Source organism: Balaenoptera physalus (assembly GCF_965194825.1).
Source record: "Balaenoptera physalus genome assembly, chromosome: 16".
Classification (NCBI taxonomy): domain Eukaryota; kingdom Metazoa; phylum Chordata; class Mammalia; order Artiodactyla; family Balaenopteridae; genus Balaenoptera; species Balaenoptera physalus.
In genome coordinates this window covers 33,618,131-33,639,688 of record NC_138898.1, presented here as the reverse complement: position 1 = coordinate 33,639,688, position 21,558 = coordinate 33,618,131, and the positions used below count along the sequence as shown (strand labels likewise).

General features: G+C 44.7%; 1 long non-coding RNA gene across 1 annotated transcript; it reads right to left on the bottom strand.

Moving 5' to 3' along the window:
- Nucleotides 1-13,380: 13,380 nt before the first annotated feature.
- Nucleotides 13,381-21,307, bottom strand: LOC309645440. The gene is made up of 2 exons (XR_014254895.1): nt 21,180-21,307; nt 13,381-14,047 (listed from the first exon to the last, which is right to left on the bottom strand). It is a non-coding gene; the product is annotated as an uncharacterized lncRNA (long non-coding RNA).
- Nucleotides 21,308-21,558: the final 251 nt, after the last annotated feature.

Sequence of the window (21,558 nt, the reverse complement as noted above, 5' to 3'; positions counted from 1 at the left end):
ATTAAAGACCTAAATGTAAGGCCAGACACTATAAAACTCTTAGAGGAAAACATAGGCAGAACACTCTATGACATAAATCTCACCAAGATCCTTTTTGACCCACTTCCTAGAGAAATGTAAATAAAAACAAAAATAAACAAATGGGACCTAATGAAACTTAAAAACTTTTGCACAGCAAAGGAAACCATAAACAAGATGAAAAGACAACCCTTAGAATGGGAGAAAATATTTGCAAATGAAGCAACTGACAAAGGATTAATCTCCAAGATGTACAAGCAGCTCATGCAGCTCAGTATGAAAAAAACAAACAAAAAAAACAAACAACCTAATCCAAAAATGGGGAGAAGACCTAAATAGACAATTCTCCAAAGAAGATATACAGATTGTGAACAAACACATGAAAGAATGCTCAACATCATTAATCATTAGAGAAATGCAAATCAAAACTACAATGAGATATCATCTCACACTGGTCAGAATGGCCATCATTAAAAAATCTACAAACAATAAATGCTGGAGAGGGTATGGAGAAAAGGGAACACTCTTGCATTGTTGGTGGGAATGTAAATTGATACAGACACTCTGGAGAACAGTATGGAGGTTCCTTAAAAAACTAAAAATAGAACTACCATACGACCCAGCAATCCCACTACTGGGCATATACCCTGAGAAAACCATAATTCAAAAAGAGTCTTGTACCACAATGTTCATTGCAGCTCTATTTACAATAGCCAGGACATGGAAGCAACCTAAGTGTTCATCATCGGATGAATGGATAAAGAAGATGTGACACATATATACAATGGAATATTAGTCAGCCATAAAAAGAAATGAAATGGAGTTATTTGTAGTGAGGTGGATGGAGTTAGAGTCTGTCATACAGAGTGAAGTAAGTCAGAAAGAGAAGAACAAATACAGTATGCTAACACATATATATGGAATCTAAGGGGAAAAAAATATCATGAAGAACCTAGTGGCAAGATGGGAATAAAGACACAGACCGACTAGAGAATGGACTTGAGGATATGGGGAGGGGGAAGGGTAAGATGTGACAAAGAGAGACAGTGGCATGGACATATATACACTACCAAACGTAAAATAGATAGCTAGTAGGAAGCAACCACATAGCACAAGGAGATCAGCTCTGTGCTTTGTGAACACCTAGAGGTGTGGGATAGGGAGGGCGGGAGGAAGGGAGATGCAAGAGGGAAGAGATATGGGAACATATGTATATGTATAACTGATTCACTTTGTTATAAAGCAGAAACTAACACACCATTGTAAAGCAATTATACTCCAATAAAGATGTTTAAAAAAAAAGTAAAAGAACTATATAAACAAGATTTTACAATGCCTATGAGAAGAAAAGAGAAGATTTGGACAAATGGAAAGGCAAACCATGTTCTTAGATAGGAAAACTCAACATCATAAAAATCTCCCCAAGTTAATTTATAAATTTAAGGTGAGTATTATAAAAACACCATTAGGAGTTTCTTTTAAAAACTAGATTAATTAATTTTAATGTTCATGAGAAAAAATAAACTTGTAAGTATAGTTAGGAAACTACTGTTAGGAATGATGATGGAGAGAATAACTCTATCCAATACTAAAATATATTACAAAATTATAATTACTGAAACAGATTTGTTCAGAATGCATTTGTAAAAGAAAGTCAAGATAATAGTCCCATACACATGGGAAATTTACTATGTAAGAAAGATGAGATTTCAAGTAAAAAAGTGAGAATCATTCTAAGAAAGCGTCTGGAAAATTGAGAGGCCATCTGGAAAAAAGTAAAATTAGAGCTATACCTCTTATCTCATAACAAAATGAATCCTAGATGGATCAGACTTAAATCTAAAAAGGGAAACCCATAAAAGTGCTAGAAAGCAAGAGCAAATTCTTTTATAACTTGTCTTAGTCTATTTGGGCTGTGGTAACAAAATATCAGAGGTGGGTGTATTAAGAAAAACAAAAATTTATTTCTCACAGTTTTAGAAGCTGAGAGGTCCAAGATCATGGTACCAGCAGATTTGGTGTCTGGTGAGGATTCACTTCCTAGACAGCTGTCTTCACTGTATTCTCACATGGCAGAAAGAGTTTGGGAGCTCATGGTGTCTCTTTTATAAGGGCACTAATCCCATTCATGAGAACTCCACCCTCATGACCTAGTCACCTTCCTAATTCCCCACCTTCTAATACTATCACATCAGGGGTTAGGATTTCAACACAGGAATTTTGGGGGGACATAAACATTCAGGCCATTGCAGAACTCAAAGGCCCAAAGGCCTTTCAAAATATGACACAAAACCCAGAAGCTATAAAAAAAATGACTGACAAGTTTCAGTCACCAGAGATAAGTGAGAAGCAAAAGAGTGAAATAAAAATATGGGCAAAACATAGAAGAGGACACTGTTAACATGATTTGCAGTGGCAGAGCCAATTTTATATGGCACACAGCTGGGAGCAAGTGAGAATCACCTGAAATGTGGACAAAAATTGACAGACAGAAACAAAACGATTACATGCATAGGGTTTGCTTATCTAAATATTTTTGGTTAAGGAGGATCAGCTTGGCACTAACAAAAACTATCCTTCTAATGGGCAAATACCATTTGGGGTTTAGTGAGGGATGTCTTGTTTTCCCTCTCTTATAATAAAGGAAAACAGCCAAAGAAGAGAAATAAACTAAATTGTTATTGAAACCTGAAATGAGGAAGAGCTGTGCTGCAGAACACACAACCAGCACTAAGGACAGGGCATTTACATGGAACAAGAGATGGCAAACAACAGAAAGATCATAGACCACTTAGATCAACATTCTTGCATTGAGAACTGCCATAAAATAGATTATAGTAATGATAACTGTCTCACTTGTTACTGAAATAAACTGTAAAAATAAACTGCCAGGAAAGTGTCAGAAATCAGGAAAGAACCCAAGCAATTAAACTCCTTCCCCGGGTCATTCCAAGCTGGAGCAGAGATGATGAGGCCTTTTCTTGCTGGGTTAAACCTGGGAAGATGGGAGCTGGGCAGCCACCACAGGTCTAATCTTGTTGAGAAAAGCTGTGTGAGAAACAATGAGGAGGACACAGACAGACACAAGGATGGAAAGAGAGAGGCTGATGATGTTCAGGTTCCTGCCCTTCTTAAAGTTTGTTACACCAGCAAACAGATCTCCCTTCTTGACCTAAGCTTCTTCTAACTGCGTACCTGTCACTTGGGACCCAAAAATTCTGACTTGTCCACAATGTGGTATTATCTTTGTTTTAGGCTTGAGGCCCAAGATTTCCCATTAAGACAAGACTCTTGTCCCAATTGAGTGCCTTTTCCCCCATGAAACAGCATGCCCAACTGCTTGTAAGGAAGGAAACTTGTACACACTGCTGAGATGTCTCCTGGAGCACCTCTGAGGAGACCCAGAATTTGGCAGCATCTACCTCTGGAAAACTTATGGACCAGAAAAAGCAGAATCTGGAGAAAATTTCTACCTTTGTGTAGTAGATGTAATTGCCCAAAGTGAAAACATGTTGGTTCCATCCTCATCCTCCTCAGAGGTTATCACTGACATCAAAATCACAAATATTTTTGGCATTATCAAGAATACTTTGAGTAATTGGCTGTATGTTAATGGCTATGCAACATATATAATTGATGAAATGTAAATATTCACTCTAAATAACAATAATTCTCAAGGTATTAGAAAATACATAGTCATAATGATTTCTATGAATATGATAATAATAAGTTGTGTTTTAAGAGAAGTCAGACTAAAACTTTAGACAAGAATAACATGGTAGTTGGGAGGAAGCTAAATTAAGACAGAATTTAAAGAAGTGAAAATTATGTATTTTGTTTAAGAAAGATACAGATATTGCTTAGATTTTTGTGAGAAATATGTGAAAATGAGAAATATTTTACAAATATAAATATGATATGAATGAAAAGAAAATATTTGTTCTCCAAATAGGAAGGACAAATAGAAGATAGTAAAGGAAGCATATGTAATCTAACAAGTCAGGGAAGGAGAAAAACATAAGCAAAGGGGAAGAAGGTAAATAGAAAACACAGAATAAAATGGTAGAAATAAGTCCAATATAATGGTAATCATAGTAAAAGTAAACAGGTAATACTCACCTAATAGTTATCTAATCTATATACTCAGAGATTTTCAGATTAGAGCAAAAGCAACAATTACAGAAACAAAGAAGTCTAGCTCTATGTTTATGAGAAACATATATAAATCAAGGAACACTGAAAGGTTAAAATTAAAGGGATAAAAACCAGGCAAATACTAACAATAACAAAAACGATAGTGCAGCAATACTAATGTCAGATAAAATAGAATTTTATGAGAAAAGCAGTAAAAAATACAAACGATATTTCATACTGATCAGAGAAACAGTCCACCAAAAGTCATACACAGGTTATTCTGGGTGTTTCTGTGAGGGTGTTTTTGGATGAGATTAACATTTATTTATTTATAAAAATTTGTTTCTAGTAGTTACTCCTTCATTTTTTAAAAAAGTTTTTATTGGAGTATAGTTGCTTTACAATGTTGTGTTAATTTTGTTTATTTGTTTTTTTTTAGGCCTCACCATGCGGCATGCGGGATCCTAGTTCCCCGACAAGGGATCAAATCCATGCCCCCTGCATTGGGAGCACAGGTTCTTAACCACTGGACTGCCAGGGAAGTCCTGAGATTAACATTTAAATTGATAGACTGAGTAAATCAGATTGCCCTCCCTAATCTAGGTGGGCCTCATGCAATCAGTTGAAGGCCTGAATAGAACAAAAGGTTGACCCTCCTTCCAGTAAGAGGGGACTCTTCTAGTTTGACTGCCTTTGACCTGGGACATCTTTTTTTTTTTTTTCTTCCTGTTTTGGTTTGTATTGGAACTGTAACATCAACTCTCTTGGGTCTCATGCCTTTGGTCTGGGACTAGAACTATACCATCAGCGTCTCTCCTGGGCCTCCAGTTTGCTGACTGCTGAACTTGGGACTTGTCAGTCTCCATAATAACATACTCTATTTCCTATATCTATATTTACATTTATATTTATATCTATATAATCTTCTATATCTATCACTCCTATTGGTTGTGTTTCTCTGGTGAAACTTGACTAGTGAAGGGGAAAATAGATTTCCTTGATTCTCTGGTGCTTCCAGGCTGCTGTATGTGGGCTAGGCAGGTTCCAGTAGCTGGGGATAGCCATGCAACAAAGAGAAGCAGGAGTGAAGACAAACTGTGGGCAGGAGTACAGGAAAAAGAAGTATCAAGGGAACATGTGGTGGCACAGGATCTGCTACACATGTCATAACTCATTCATTTATGTTACTCCAAATACATGACATAGGTACTACAATTATCCCCATTCCACAGATGAGGAAGCTGAGGCACAAGGAAAGTAAATAATCAGTGACACCAACTCAGTAGTGTCAGAGCTGGCATTTGGAACCAGGAAATTTGGCTCTGGAAGAAAGATGTGAAATATTCTGTTAAGCTACTAGTAAAGGGAGTAATATTCAGTCATTAACACCTCAGTGAGGCTTTGCTAATTCAAGTGTGGGACAGGGACAGAGTAAAAGAAATAAGAGGGGTAACTGAGAGCAGGAGAGAGGAGAAATGCTTGGAAAGAGGAGGTGGCATGTGAAATCCTTGCACGGACCAGGGCATTCTCCAGTGTGAGCTATAGAGGGATGGCAGTAGGGACGACCTCTGCGGACACTGTCGTCTTCCTGGAATACCCTCGAACCTGGTGTCAGCAACTGCTCTCTCGGCCTAGGCAGGAACCACTGAGAATGCTCAAGGCTCGGCTGGCAGAGTGCCCAGCAGCCTGGAGGTACGAAAGCACACCGGTTTCAGGTATCAACAGGATCGTGTTGTCTGAGGAAGTCAAGGAAGCCAGGGAAACCCAACAGTCCCCTTCAGGCTGTCTTCAGAGAAGGGACTCCGCAGGAGGCGTTTCCTCAGAGACTGGCAGCTCCGCCTCACATTAAAGACACATCCGCCTAGGAACTGCGCAGCCCCCTCTTCCCAACCCTGCCACCTCCTACCCCTAACATGCGCTGCCCACCTCCATATCTCAGTGCAAAGTTTGACAGTGCTGGGGCAAGGAATTGGTATGGTTGGGCCCAAAAAGAGTGTACATTGGGACAAGTAAACAAAATCTGAAGACAGCCTTTTACATTTAAAACCTGGACAGTGTTTCTGTTTGCTTTGGGTTGAATGTAGTTTTTTTTAAGGGGGTGGTGGTGGTGAAGTACAGACACATACTTCAAAGGCAAGCTTTGTGGCTCGCTGTCTTCACACACCCAATGGTTCCCTCTGCATAGAATACTGCCCAAGTATCTAAAGCAAGCTCTTTCAAAGGGCTACCTCATCCAGGAAGTCCCTGCCAGCAGGAGGACCCTCTGAATGCCCACGCAGTCAGGGGCTCCCCATCTCATTGGGCCTTCCTCCTTCTGCGGGGCAATGTTCTGGGAATACACTTGGCAGGAGCCAGCCCCTGTCTCTGCCCTAAACCCTGAACCCTTGCAGAGGGGGCACTGTTACATGCCCCCTGACTTTGCAGCTAACCAAGGCCTCAGGCTCCCTGTTTCTGGATTAAGAATTGTTCTTTCCTCCACTTGGAAATGTGTCTACCTGGAGCACAGGAAGGCCAGTCACTGACCTGGAATTCCTAGAACTGTTTTGATATCAGCCTGCAGGTCAGAGTTGGCTGCAGGTAGATGCACTTGTGAGAGTGACTTGAAACAGATTGGGCCATTTGGTGAAGGGGGGGTAGGGAAAAGGTGAGGGGGATTAATATTTCTTCCAGGCACTCTTTTGGCCACTGGAGTGAGTGTTTACAAAAGAGAAATAAAGTCAGATGGGGAAACTGAGGCCAGGAAGGGGAATTGTCCTAGCCATGGTCACACAAGTAATCAAATACAATTTAGATACAGATAAATTGATTGAACCATTAGGTCAAATTTTAGTCCTGGCAGCTCTCTGGCTTTGGGCAACTTGTTACACCATGGAGGCCTTCATTTCTCCATGCGTAAAATGGCAAATTACTATGGTGTGTGATGTAAAATGGGGTGTAATATTGCAAAAAGCAATACACAGACCTGCCTCTGTCTCTGCCAATAAAACTCTTGGACGCAGCCACTCACTGTGAGGACCTCGGTTTTCTCATACAGAAATGGGACAACAACAATTCCTATGACCAAACAGCATTCATCACCAGAATGAAAGAGTTGTGTACTATCAAGAAACCTAAACATTTTATACATCAAATCCATAGGAAACTTTAGGAAATATATGGTCAACTCAATAGATCCTGAACAAAATCAACTGCAATTCAATCATCATTACTAAGAGGAAAGTCAAGGTAATCCAGGAGTGGAATAATACTCCACAACACTATAAAAATACTTACATACAGTCAATGCCATTCTTTACATTTAAACAACACAGACATTCTTGTTAAAATAGGCAAAAACCAGAAGGCAGAGTCTATTTTTTCTTAATTTGATGATTTGAAAGTTCTAGACATTTTAATAAAGAAATAAATTAGAAATAAGACTTTTTTTAACACTTGGAAAGAAGGAAAGTTTTTTTTTTTAAACATTGTCATTATTTGAAGATGTTATGATTCGATTCTAGGAACTAAAAAAAATCTGTTGCAAACACTATGTTAAAAATGAGATAGTAAATAAGGTGGTTGGATACAAAAAATATATATTACAAAAGTGTTTTTCTATGTGCCAACAATTACAAGCTGGAAAATTTCTGTTTGCAAAAACAACAAAGTATGAAATGCCTGAGAACAAAAATTACAGAAAATGTTCTAGCTCTCCATAGGGGAAAAAAATTAAAAGTTTCACTGAGAAGCTTAAAAAGAAACCTTAATAAGTAAAACATCAAATCATGGTCCGGGATGGGAAACCTAAACAATATAACAACATAGATTCTTTTCTGTCATTTGTAATTTAAAAATACTTCTAATGAAATATCTCAATGGGACTTTAATGGCAAATTATTGAAATGATTCTAAACTTCTGTGTTACCTGGAAGAACAAACAAGTAAGAATATTTTCTTTAAAATGAGGGCAAACTTGCTCTACCAGATTAAAACATATTACAAAATTATAGCCAATAGAACAGTATGAATCTGAATTATGACTGATGGAGCAGTGGTAATAAATATATAACTTCAGGAATAAAGTTAGCATTCATTAAGTTGACTCATATGAAAGTGATGAGATTCAATTGGTTTTGACTTATAAAGACATTGATTTCATAGGATTCCACCTAATATATAAGGCAAGAATCATCTCATTTAGTTCATAGTAGGTGCTATTTATATCCTAATTTTATAGAAGAGGAAGCTGAGACACAGAGAGGTTAAGTAACTTTCTGGTGATCACAAAGCCAGTGAATGGTGAAATCAGGTGAATCCAGGCAGCCTGACTCCATAGCATATGCTCTTCACCACAATGCTAGACCTAATAGTGAGTGATACAAATTGGTGGGAAGAACTAATTTGTTTAAAATTGGTTGTGGGAATACTCACTATGTATTAACACAATCAAGATAGACCCTTACTCACTAAGCCACAAAAATAAGTGATAACTAGAGCAAAAGTAAAATGTAAAAATCAAAGTATTAAAACATTAGGAAAAAATACAGATGAATAAGGGAGTTCCCTGGTGACCTAGTGGTTAGGATTCTGGGATTCCACTGCTGTGGCCCAGGTTCAATCCTCAGATTGTGATGCAGCCAAAAACAAAAAACAAAAACAAAGAATAATAAATTGAGCTCAAGTGAGAAAGGCTATTCTTGGAAATGTTCATTCTATTTGATCTATTAATATCACTTCCAGGAATTTAAACTATAATAATAACCAGAATTTTGCACAAAGACATGTATGATGAGGCACTTCATAGCCTCATCTGGACAAAGGGACCTCCCCATGGGATTAACTAGATAAGCATCTCAGTAGCTTAGGTAGGCCTCGGTGACCATGACTTGGCACATAACTAACAGTGTTAAGCGTGAAACATGTACTGGTCTTCAGGTTGGATGCAAAGCTTAGCTTACGCTTCAGTGAGAGTGCTGTCCCGAGTCCCGGACTGAATCATCAACACATTGTGTATTGGCAGTGCAGTTCTGTTTCAGTCACTGAGGCCGATTGACTTGTAAAGAGAGTCTGCCAAGCGATGCTCTCCAGAGGCTCCTTGACGATGGTGACACTATAATTAGGCAACCGAGGAAGGAGTACTTTGCCCTTGCTATGAATGTGAAGAGTGATTCCCAGGGGCCTATTTTCCCTAAGCTTCCTCAGAAGCCAGCCGCTGCTCTTCAGGCACAGAGAGGTCATCATGGGAAACTGGTGCACGATCGACTGTCCTATGTGTCCCCAGGGGCATCACAGAGTTAAGGCACTCCATTTCAGAGTACGGCTTCGTGGAACCCACTACACACTTAACTGTGCTGATGTGAAACACTGGACCCAACATTGTGGCCTTAGGTCACCTTTCATTTGGCTGCAGCTGAATCTGGAGTGCAGTGAGATGATTTTCTAGAAGGAATTGCCATCACATTTTTCGCATTGAGAGAATGCAGCCTTGGCCCAGAGCGACAATCCCACAATAAAGAGAAGTTGGGACTACAGTGCTGTTGAGGCAGCTTTGAAGTGAAAAGCAAGTCGCTTCCAAACCGGGAGAATGCAAACGTTCCATCAGTGTCCCACTTTCAAGCTTGTTGACACAGCATGTTTATCTGAAGATTCTGCCTAGCTATCTAGTACTAGGGAAAGACTGCCTCCTTCCGCTAAGAAAAGTTTTCACATAGGGAGTGCCGTACAGGCAGAAGAGCATTCCCCGGCGGTGCAAAAGTTATGTCTTGGTGAATCTGGATGATCCCAGAAGTCCAGCATTGTCACAGGGAAAGCTGTCTGTTGTTTCAGGTTGGAAATAAACATCTAGCTTGCGAATGCCGAAGGGAGACGCCTTTGGGAGCCCACAGGTTTCATTTGTGGGACACAGTGGTGTTTCTCAGAAGAATCCAAATTCCTCCCCGGGTACACCAGCATGGAATGTAAGGCTACTTGGAACGGTGTTCTTGAGGACGTTGGAATGCTGTACAAACGAGAGCTGGAGAGCGATCTGGACAGGGCTTTCCATTACCACTGCACATTCACAGCGTTAAAGCAAACGAACCCATTTGCTTCCTCGGACTCAAACGCAACAGAAGAGTTGGACGGCATTCAGTTCCCTTTCACAGATGTTACAAGGAACGTGAGTGCACAATGAGTCGTGAAATACGTAACAGTGTTGCAGCCTTCCTTTAACACATGCTTCTTCGCTACTATGGCAGACCTAAGCTTACTATGGGAGAAATCTAGACTTTGACTTGAGGCCAGGGGTCCAATTTCTTTGCCGGCAAGCTCCAGTGTGCTCCTGGAGGAGCTCCCAGCAAGGAACTGAGACCAACATGCCTCATACGAGTACACTCACAGTTCTTTCGTGACGACGTCAGGCAGCAAAGAGAAGATGGAGAGCAGGTGTGTTTTTTAGGCAGCTTTCAAACCGCAACTGTCTCACCTACCAAGGACGAAATTAAGGTTTTGCCAGGGTTGCCCGGTTTCAAACATGAGCTCATAAGGTTGTCCTCAGTAGTTTCTGACTACCTCAAGGAAACACATGGGACCACAGGGCCCTTCCATGGAGAACCTTTGGGCACACAGACATCCACATAGGATAAACTGGGTATGTATTTCAGTATCTTATGTAGGTCTCGGTGACCATGGCTCTTGTACATACCTAACAGTGTTAAGTGTGAAAAATCTACTGGTCTTCAGGCTGGATGCAAAGCTGAGATTTCGCTTCTGTGAGAGTGCTGTCCTGTGTCCCGGAATGAATCGTCAGCACATTGTGTAGTAGCACTGCAGTTCTGTTTCAGTCACTGAGGACGATCCACTTGCAAAGAGAGTCTGCCAGGTGCTGCTTTCACGAGGCTCTTTGACGACTGGAACACTGTATCTAAGCAACCCAGAAAGGAATACTTTGCCGTTGCTATGCATGTGAAGAGTGCTTCCCGGGGGCCTATTTCGCCTAGGGTTCCTCAGAAGCCAGTGGTCGCTCTTCCGGGACACAGCGCTCATCATGCGAAATTGGTGCACGATCGACTGACCTATGTGTTCCCAGGGACATAGCAGAGTTAAGGCACTCCATTTCAGAGTATGGATTCGTGGATATCACTGCACACCCAACTCTGCTGATGTGAAACACTGGACCTTACCTTGAGGCCTTAGGTCACACTTCATTTGGCCGGAGCTGAATCTGCAGTGCAGTGGGATGAGTTTCTACAAAGGAATTGCCAGCACATTATTGCCATTGAGAGAACGCAGCCTTGGCCCACAGGGACAATCCTGCAGTGAAGAGAAGTTGGGCCGCTAGTGCTGTTCAGGCAGCTTTGAAGCGCAAAGCAAGTTGATTCCTCACCGGGAGAATGCGAACGTTCCCATCGGTGTCCCACTTTCAAGCTTGATGACACAGCATGTTTATCTGAAGATTCTGCGTAGCTATCTAGTATTAGGGAAAGACTGCCTAATCCGCTAAGAAAGGTTTTCACGTGGGGAGTGCTGTACGTGCAGAAGAGCATTCCCGTGCCGTGCAATATTTAAGCCTTGGTGAATCTGGATGGTACAAGAAGTCCAGCATTGTCACAGGGAATGCTGTTCGTTGTTTTCCGGCTGGAACTAAACATCTAGCTTCCGAATGCGGTAGGGAGACGCCTTTGGGAGCCCATAGGTTTTATTGGTGAGGGACAGTGGTGTTTTTTAGAAGAATCCAAATTCCTCCCTGGGTATACCAGCATGGAATGTAAGGCTGCTTAGACCTGTGTTCCTGAGGCCGATTGAATGATGTAGAAACGAGAGCTGTCGAGCGATCCTGGCAGGGTTGGCCATTACCGCTGCACATTCATAGCGTTAAAGCAAACGAACCAATTTGCGTCCTGGGACACAAACGCAACAGAAGAGTTGGACGGCATTCAGTGCCCTTTCACAGATCTTACAACGAACGTGAAAGCAAAATGAGACGTGAAATACGTAACAGTGTTGCAACATTCCTTTAACACATCCTTTTTCGCTACTATGGCATACCTAAGCTTACTATGGGAGAAATCGAGATTTTACTGGAGGCCAGGGGTCCAATTTCTTTGCGGGCGAGCTCCAGTGTGCTCCTGGAAGAGCTCCCACAAGGAACTGTGAAGAGCATGCCTAATACGAGTAAACACACAGTTCTTTCGTGATGCCTTCAGGCAGCAAAGAGAAGATGGGGAGGAGGTGTGTTTTTCAGGCAGCTTTCAAACCGCAACTGTCTGGCCTACCACGGACGAAATGAAGGTTATACCAGGGTTGCCCGGTTTCAAACTTGAGCTCATAAGGTTATCCTCAGTTGTTTCTGACTACCTCAAGGAAACACAGGGGACCCACAGGGCTCTTCCATGGAGACCCTTTGGGCACAGGGACCTCTGCATAGGATGAACTGTGTAAGTATTTCAGCATCTTAGGTAGGCCTCGGTGACCATGGCACTTGCACCTACCTAACAGTGTTAAGTGTGAAAAATGTACTGGTCTTCAAGCTGGCTGCAAAGCTTAGCTTTCGCTTTTGTGAGAATGCTTTCCTGTGTCCCAGACTGAATCGTAGGCATATTGTGTAATAGGAGTGCAGTTCTGTTTCAGTCACTGAGGATGATCCACTTGCAAAGAGAGTCTGCCAGGCACTGCTTTCGCTAGGCTCTATGACGATTGGAACACTCTACCTAGGCATCCCAGAAAGGAGTACGTTGCCCTTGCTATGAATGTGAAGAGTGCTTCAGGGGGCCTACTTCGCCTAGGGTTCCTCAGAAGCCAGCGGCCCCTCTTCTGGAACACAGCGGTCATCATGAGAAATTGGTACACGATACACTGCCCTATGTGTCCCCTGGGACATAGCAGAGTTAAAGCACTCCTTTTCAGAGTATGGCTTCGTGGCTACCACTGCACATTCAACTCTGCTGATGTGAAACACTGGACCTTACCTTGCGGACTTAGGTCACCTTTCATTTGGCCGGAGCTGAATCTGGAGTGCAGTTGGATGAGTTTCTAGAAAGGAATTGCCAGCACATTATTGCCATTGAGAGAACGCAGCCTGGGCCCACAGCGACAATCTTGCAGTGAAGAGAAGTTGGGCCGCTAGGGCTGTTCAGGCAGCTTTGAAGCCCAAAGCAAGTGGCTTCCATTCCAGGAGAATGCGAACGTAACCATCGGTGTCCCACTTTCAAGCTTGATGACACAGCATGTATATCTGAAGTTTCTGCCTAGCTATCTAGTACTAGGGAAAGACTGCCTCCCTCTGCGAAGAAAGGTTTTCAAGTGGGGAGTGCTGTACGTGCAGAAGAGCATTCCCCAGCCGGGCAAAAGTTAGGCCTTGGTGAATCTGGATGGTCCCAGAAGTCCAACATTCTCACAGGGAAAGCTGTCCGTTGTTTTCATACTGGAACTAAACATATAGCTTCAGGCTGCGGTAGGGAGACGTATTTGGGAGCCCACAGGTTTCACTTGGGAGGCACAGTGGTGTTTCTCCGAAGAATCCAAATGCCTCCCTGGCTACGCCAACATGGAATGTAAGGCTGCTTGGAACGGCGTTCCTGAGGCCGTTTGAATGCTGTACAAACGAGAGCTGTCGAGCGATCCGGACAGAGCTTTGCCATTATCGCTGCACATTCACCGCCTTATAGCTAACGAACCCATATGCTTCCTGGGACTCAAACGCAACAGAAGAGTTAGACGGCATTCAGTGCCCTTTCACAGATGTTACGACGAAAGTGAGTGCACAATGAGTCGTGAAATACGTAACAGTGTTGCAGCATTCCTTTAACACATGCTTCTTCGCTACTAGGGCATAGCTAAGCTTACTATGGGAGAAATCTGGACTTTTACTTGAGCACAGGCGTGCCATTTCTTTGCCGGCAAGCTCCAGTGTGCTCCTGGAGGAGCTCCCAGCAAGGAACTGAGACCAGCATACCTCATACGATTACACTCAAGTTCTTTCTTGACGCCGTCAGGCAGCAAAGAGAAGATGGGCAGCAGGAGTGTTTTTTAGGCAGCTTTCAAACTGCAACTGTCTCGCCTACCACGGACGAAATTAAGGTTTTGCCAGGGTGGCCCGGTTTCAAACTTGAGCTCACAAGGTTATCTTCAGTACTTTCTGACTATCTAAAGGAAACACACGGGACCCAAAGTGCTCTTCCATGTAGACCCTTTGGGCACAGGGACCTCTGCATAGAATGAACTGGGTAAGTATTTCAGTACCTTAGGTAGGCCTCGGTTACCATGTCTCTTGCACATACTTAACAGTGTGAAGTGTGATAAATGTACTGGTCTTCAGGCTGGATGAAAAGGTTATATTTCGCTTGTGTGAGAGTGCTATCCTGTGGCCCAGACTGAATCACAAGCACATTGTGCAGTAGCAGTGCAGTTCTGTTTCAGTCACTGAGGACGATCCACTTGCAAAGAGAGCCTGCCAGGCGGTGCTTTCGTGAGCCTCTTTGACGACTGGAACACTATACCTAGGCATCCCAGAAAGGAGTACGTTGCCCTTGCTATGAATGTGAAAAGTGCTTCCAGGGGCCTGCCACGCCTAGGGTTCCTCAGAAGCCAGCAGCTGCTCTTCCGGCACACAGCGGTCATCATGAGAAATTGGTGCACGATAGACTGCCCTATGTGTCCCCAGGGGCATAGCAGAGTTAAGGCACTCCTTTTCATAGTATGGCTTCGTGGATATCACTGCACACCCAACTCTGTTGATGTGAACCACTGGACCTTACCTTGAGTCCTTATGTCACCTTTCATTTGGCCGGAGCTGAATCTGAGGTGCAGTGGGATGAGTTTCTAGAAAGGAATTGCCAGCACATTATTGCCATTGAGAGAACGCAGCCTTGGCCTACAGCGACAATCCTGCAGTGAAGAGAAGCTGGGCCGCTAGTGCTGTTCAGGCAGTTTTGAAGCCCAAAGCAAGAGGCTTCCAAACCGGGAATATGCGAACGTTCCCATCGGTGTCCCACTTTCAATCTTGATGACACAGCATGTTTATCTGAAGATTCTGCCTGGCTTCTAGTACTAGGGAAAGACTGCCTCCTTCTGCTAAGAAAGGTTTTCACGTGGGTAGTGTGGTATGTGCAGAAGAGCATTCCCCCGCCGGGCGAAAGTTAGGCCTTGGTGAATCTGGATGGTCCCAGAATTCCAGCATTGTCACAGGGAAACCTGTCCGTTGTTTTTCCTCTGGAACTAAACATCTAACTTCCGACTGCCCTAGGGAGACGTCTTTTGGGAGCTCACAGGTATCATTTGTGAGGCACACTGGTTTTTCTCAGAAGAATCCAAATGCCTCGCTGGGGCACACCAGCATGGAATATAAGGCTGCTTGGAACAGCGTTCCTGAGGCCGTTTGAATTCTGTACAAACGAAAGCTGTCGAGCGATCCGGGCAGGGTTTTGCCATTACCGCTCCACATTTACAGCCTTAAAGCCAGCGAACCCATTTTCTTCCTTGGACTCAAACACAACAGAAGAATTGGACGGCATTCAGTGCCCTTTCACAGATGTTACAACGAAGGTGAGTGCACAATGAGTCGTGAAATACGTAACAGTGTTGCAGCCTTCCTTTAACACATGCTTCTTCGCTTCTAGGGCATAGCTAAGCTTACTATGGGAGAAATCTGGACTTTTACTTGAGCACATTGGTGCCAGTTCTTTGCCGGCAAGCTCTAGTGTGCTCCTGGAGGAGCTCCCAGCAAGGAAGTGAGACCAGCATGCCTCATACGATTACACTCAAGTTCTTTCGTGATGCCGTCAGGCAGCGAAGAGAAGATGGGCAGCAGGAGTGATTTTCAGGCAGCTTTCAAACCGCAACTGTCTCGCCTACCATGGACGAAATTAAGGTTTTGCCAGGGTTGCCCGGTTTCAAACTTGAGCTCATAAGGTTATCCTCATTAGTTTCTGACTACCACAAGGAAACACATGGGGCCCACAGGGACCTTCCATGGAGACCCTTTGGCCACGGGGACCATTGCATAGGATGAACTGGGTAAGTATTTCCGTACCTTAGGTAGGCCTCAGTGACCATGGCTCTTGCATACACCTAAGAGTGTGAAGTTTGAAAAATGTACTGCTCTTCAGGCTGGATGCAAAACTTAGCTTTCGCTTCTGTGAGTGTGCTGTCCTGGGTCCCTGACTGAATCACAAGCACATTGTGCAGTAGCAGTGCAGTTCTGTCTCAGTCACTGAGGACGATCCACTTTCAAAGAGAGTCTGCCAGGCGCTGCTTTCGCGAGCCTCTTTGACGACTGGAACACTCCAACTAGGCAATCCAGAAAGGAGCACGTTGCCCTTGCTATGAATGTGAAGAGACTTCCCGGGGGCCTATTTCGCCAAGGGTTCCCCAGAAGCCAGCGGCTGCTCTTCCGGCACACAGCGCTCATCATGCGAAATTGGTGCACGATCGACAGTGCTATGTGTCCCCAGGGGCATAGCAGAGTTAAGACACTCCATTTCATAGTATGGCTTCGTGGATATCACTGCACACCCAACTCTGTTGATGTGAACCACTGGACCTTACCTTGAGTCCTTATGTCACCTTTCATTTGGCCGGAGCTGAATCTGAGGTGCAGTGGGATGAGTTTCTAGAAAGGAATTGCCAGCACATTATTGCCATTGAGAGAACGCAGCCTTGGCCTACAGCGACAATCCTGCAGTGAAGAGAAGCTGGGCCGCTAGTGCTGTTCAGGCAGTTTTGAAGCCCAAAGCAAGAGGCTTCCAAACCGGGAATTTGCGAACGTACCCATCGGTGTCCCATTTTCAAGCTTGATGACACAGCATGTTATCTGAAGATTAAGCCTAGCTATCTAGTACTAGGGAAAGACTGCCTCCTTCTGCTAAGAAAGGTTTTCACGTGGGGAGTGCTGTACGTGCAGAAGAGCATTCCCCCGGCGGGCAAAAGTTAGGCCTTGGTGAATCTGGATGGTCTCAGAAGTTCAGCATTGTCACAGGGAAACCTGTCCGTTGTTTTTCCTCTGGAACTAAATATCTAGCTTCCGACTGCCCTAGGGAGAGGTCTTTTGGGAGCCCACAGGTTTCATTTGTGAGGCACACTGGTTTTTCTCAGAAGAATCCAAATGCCTCGCTGGGGCACACCAGCATGGAATGTAAGGCTGCTTGGAACAGCGTTCCTGAGGCAGTTTGAATACTGTACAAACGAGAGCTGTTGAGAGATCCGGGCAGGGATTTACCATTGTTCACAGCCTTGAAGCCAACGAACTCAATTTCTTCCTGGGACAGAAACGCAACAGAAAAGTTGGACTTCATTCAGTGCCCCTTCACAGATGTTACAACCAACGTGAGTGCAGAATGAGTCGTGAAATATATAACAGTGTTGCAGCATTCCTTTAAAAAATGCTTCTTCGCTACTAGGGCATAGCTAAGCTTACTATGGGAGAAATCGGGACTTCTACTTGAGGCCAGGGGTGCCAGTTCTTTGCCGGCAAGCTCCAGTGTGCTCCTGGAGGAGCTCCCAGCAAGGAACGAGACCAGCATGCCTCATACGAGTACACTCACAGTTTTTTCCTGATGCCGTCAGGCAGCAAAGAGAAGATGGGCAGCAGCATTGTTTTTCACGCAGGTTTCAAACCGCAAGTGTCTCCCCTACCACGGACGAAATTAAGGTATAGCCAGGGTTGCCCGGTTTCAAACATGAGCTCATAAGGTTATCCTCAGTAGTTTCTGCTTACCTCAAGGAAACACACGGGACCCACACGGCCCTTCCATGGAGACCCTTTGGGCAAAGAGACCACTGCATAGGATGAACTGGGTAAGTATTTCAGTAACTTAGGTAGGCCTCTGTGAAAAATGCTCCTGCACATACCTAACAGTGTTAAAAGTGAAAAATGTACTGGTCTTCAGGCTGGATGCAAATCTAAGCTTTCGCTTCTGAGAGAGTGCTCTCCTGTGTCCCAGACTGAATCACAAGCACATTGTGCCGTAGCAGTGCAGTTCTGTTACAGTCACTGAGGACGATCCACTTGCAAAGAGAGTCTGCCAGGCGCTGCTTTCGCTAGGCTCTGTGACGATTGGAGCACTCTACCTAGGCATCCCAGAAAGGACTACATTGCCCTTGCTATGAATGTGAAGAGTGCTCCCGGGGACCTACTGCGCCTAGGGTTCCTCAGAAGCCAGCGGCCTCTCTTCTAGCACACAGTGGTCATCATGAGAAACTGGTGCACGATACACTGCCCTATGTGTCCTCAGGGGCATAGCAGAGTTAAGGCACTCCTTTTCAGAGTATGGCTTCGTGGCTACCACTGCACACTCAACTCTGCTAATGTGAAACACTGGACCTTACCCTGAGGACCTAGGTCACCTTTCCTTTCAATGGAGCTGAATCTGGAGTGCAGTTGGATGAGTTTCTAGAAAGCAATTGCTAGCACATTATTGCCATTGAGAGAACGCAGCCTTGGCCCACAGCGACAATCCTGCAGTGAAGAGAAGCTGGCCCCTCGCGCTGTTCAGGCAGCTTTGAAGCCCAAAGAAAGAAGCTTCCATTGCAGGGGAATACGAACGATCCCATCGGTGTCCGACTTTCAAGCTTGATGACACAGCTGGTTTATCTGAAGATTCTGCCTACCTCTCTACTACTACGGAAAGACTGCTTCCTTCTGCTAAGAAAGGTTTTCACGTGGTGAGTGCTGTACGTGCAGAAGAGCACTCCCACGCCGGGCAAAAGTTAGGCCTTGGTGAATCTGGATGGTCCCAGAAGTCCAGCATTGTTTCAAGTAAAGCTGTCCATTGTTTTCAGGCTGGAACTAAACATATAGCTTCAGGCTGCCGTAGGGAGACGTATTTGGGAGCCAAGAGGTTTCACTTGTGAGGCACAGTGGTGTTTCTAAGAAGAATCCGAATGCCTCCCTGGCTAGGCCAGCCTGGAATGTAAGGATGCTTGGAACGGCGTTCCTGAGGCCGTTTGAAAGCTGTACTAACGAGAGCTGTCGAGCGATCCGGGCAGGGCTTTGCCATTACCGCTGCACGTTCACAGCCTTAAACCCAACGATCCCATTTGCTTCCTGGGACTCAAACGCAGCAGAAGATTTGGAGGTATTCAGTGCTTTTTCACAGATGTTACAACCAAGGTGAGTGCACAATGAGTCGTGAAATACGTAACAGTGTTGCAGCCTTCCTTTAACACATGCTTCTTCGCCACTAGGGCATAGCTAAACTTACTTTGGGAGAAATCTGCATTTTACTTGAGCACAGGGGTGCCAGTTCTTTCCCAGCAGGCTCCAGTGTGCTCCTGGAGGAGCTCCCAGCAAGGAACCGAGACCAGCATGCCTCATACGATTACACTCAAGTTCTTTCGTGATGCCGTCAGGCAGCAAAGAGAAGATGGGCAGCAGGAGTGATTTTCAGGCAGCTTTCAAACCGCACCTGTCTCGCCTACCACGGACGAAATGAAGGTTTTGCCAGGGTTGCCCGGTTTCAAACTTGGGCTCATAATGTTATCCTCAGTAGTTTCTGACTACCTCAAGGAAACACACGGGACCCACAGGGCTCTTCCATGGAGTTCCTGTGGGCACAGGGACCTCTGCGTAGGATGAAGTGGGTATTTCAGTACCTTAGGTAGACCTCGGTGACCATGGCACCTGCACATACTTAACAGTGTGAAGTGTGAAGAATGTACTGGTGTTCAGGCTGGATGCAAAGGTTAGCTTTCTATTCTGTGAGAGTTCTATCCTGTGTCCCAGAGTGAATCACAAGCACATTGTGCAGTAGCAGTGCAGTTCTGTTTCAGTCACTGAGGACGATCCACTTGCAAAGAGAGTCTGCCAGGCGCTGCTTTCGCTAGGCTCTATGACGATTGGAACACTCTACCTAGGCATCCCAGAAAGGAGTACGTTCCCCTTGCTATGAATGTGAAGAGTGCTCCCGGGGAGCTACTGCGCCTAGGGTTCCTCAGAAGCCAGCGGCCTCTCTTCTAGCACACAGTGGTCATCATGATAAACTGGTGCACGATACACTACCCTATGTGTCCTCAGGGGCATAGCAGAATTAAGGCACTGCTATTCAGAGTATGGCTCCGTGGCTACCACGGCACACTCAACTCTGCTGATGTGAAACACTGGACCTTACGCTGAGGTCTTAGGTCACATTTCGTTTGTATGGAGCTGAATCTGGAGTGCAGTTGGATGAGTTTTTAGAAAGCAATTGCCAGTACATTCTTGCCTTTGAGAGAACGCAGCCTTGGCCCATAGCGAGCATCCTGCAGTGAAGAGAAGTAGGGTCCCTAGGGCTGTTCAGGCAGCTTTGAAGCCCAAAGCAAGTGGCCTCCATTGCAGGAGAGTACGAACGTTCCCATCGGTGTCCGACTTTCAAGCTTGATGACACAGCAGGTTTATCGGAAGATTCTGCCTACCTCTCTACTACTAGGGTAAGACTGCTTCCTTGTGCTAAGAAAGGCTTTCACGTGGTGAGTGCTGTACGTGCAGAAGAGCATTCCCCCGCCGAGCAACAGTTAGGCCTTGTTGAATCTGGATGGCCAAGAAGTCCAGCATTGTCACAGCTAAAGCTGTCCGTTGTTTTCATACTGGAACTAAACATATAATTTCAGGCTGCCGTAGGGAGACATATTTGGGAGCCCACAGGTTTCACTTGTGAGGCACAGTGGTGTTTCTGAGAAGAATCCAAATGCCTCCCTGGCTACGCCAGCATGGAATGTAAGGCTGCTTGGAACGGCGTTCCTGAAGCCGTTTGAATGCTGTATAAACGAGAGCTGTCGAGCGATCCGGGTAGGGCTTTACATTACAGCTGCACGTTCACAGCTTTAAAACCAACGAACCCATTTTTCGTGGAACTCAAACGCAGCAGAAGATTTGGAGGCATTCAGTGCCCTTTCACAGATGTTACAACCAAGGTGAGTGCACAATGAGTCGTGAAATACGTAACAGTGTTGCAGCCTTCCTTTAACACATGCTTCTTCGCCACTAGGGCATAGCTAAACTTACTTTGGGAGAAATCTGCATTTTACTTGAGCACAGGGGTGCCAGTTCTTTGCCGGCAGTCTCCAGTGTGCTCCTGGAGAGGCTCCCAGCAAGGAACCGAGACCAGCAGGCCTCATACGATTACACTCAAGTTCTTTCGTGATGCCGTCAGGCAGCAAAGAGAAGATGGGCAGCAGGAGTGAGTTTCAGGCAGCTTTCAAATCGCACCTGTCTCGCCTACCATGGACGAAATGAAGGTTTCTCAGGGTTGCCCAGTTTCAAACTTGAGCTCATAAGGTTATCCTCAGTAGTTTCTGACTACCTCAAGGAAACATACGGGACCCACAGGGCTCTTCCATGGAGTTCCTGTGGGCACAGGGACCTCTGCATAGGATGAAATGGGTAAGTATTTCAGTACCTTAGGTAGGCCTCGGTGACCATGGCTCCTGCACATACTTAACAGTGTGAAGTGTGAGGAATGTTGTGGTCTTCTGGCT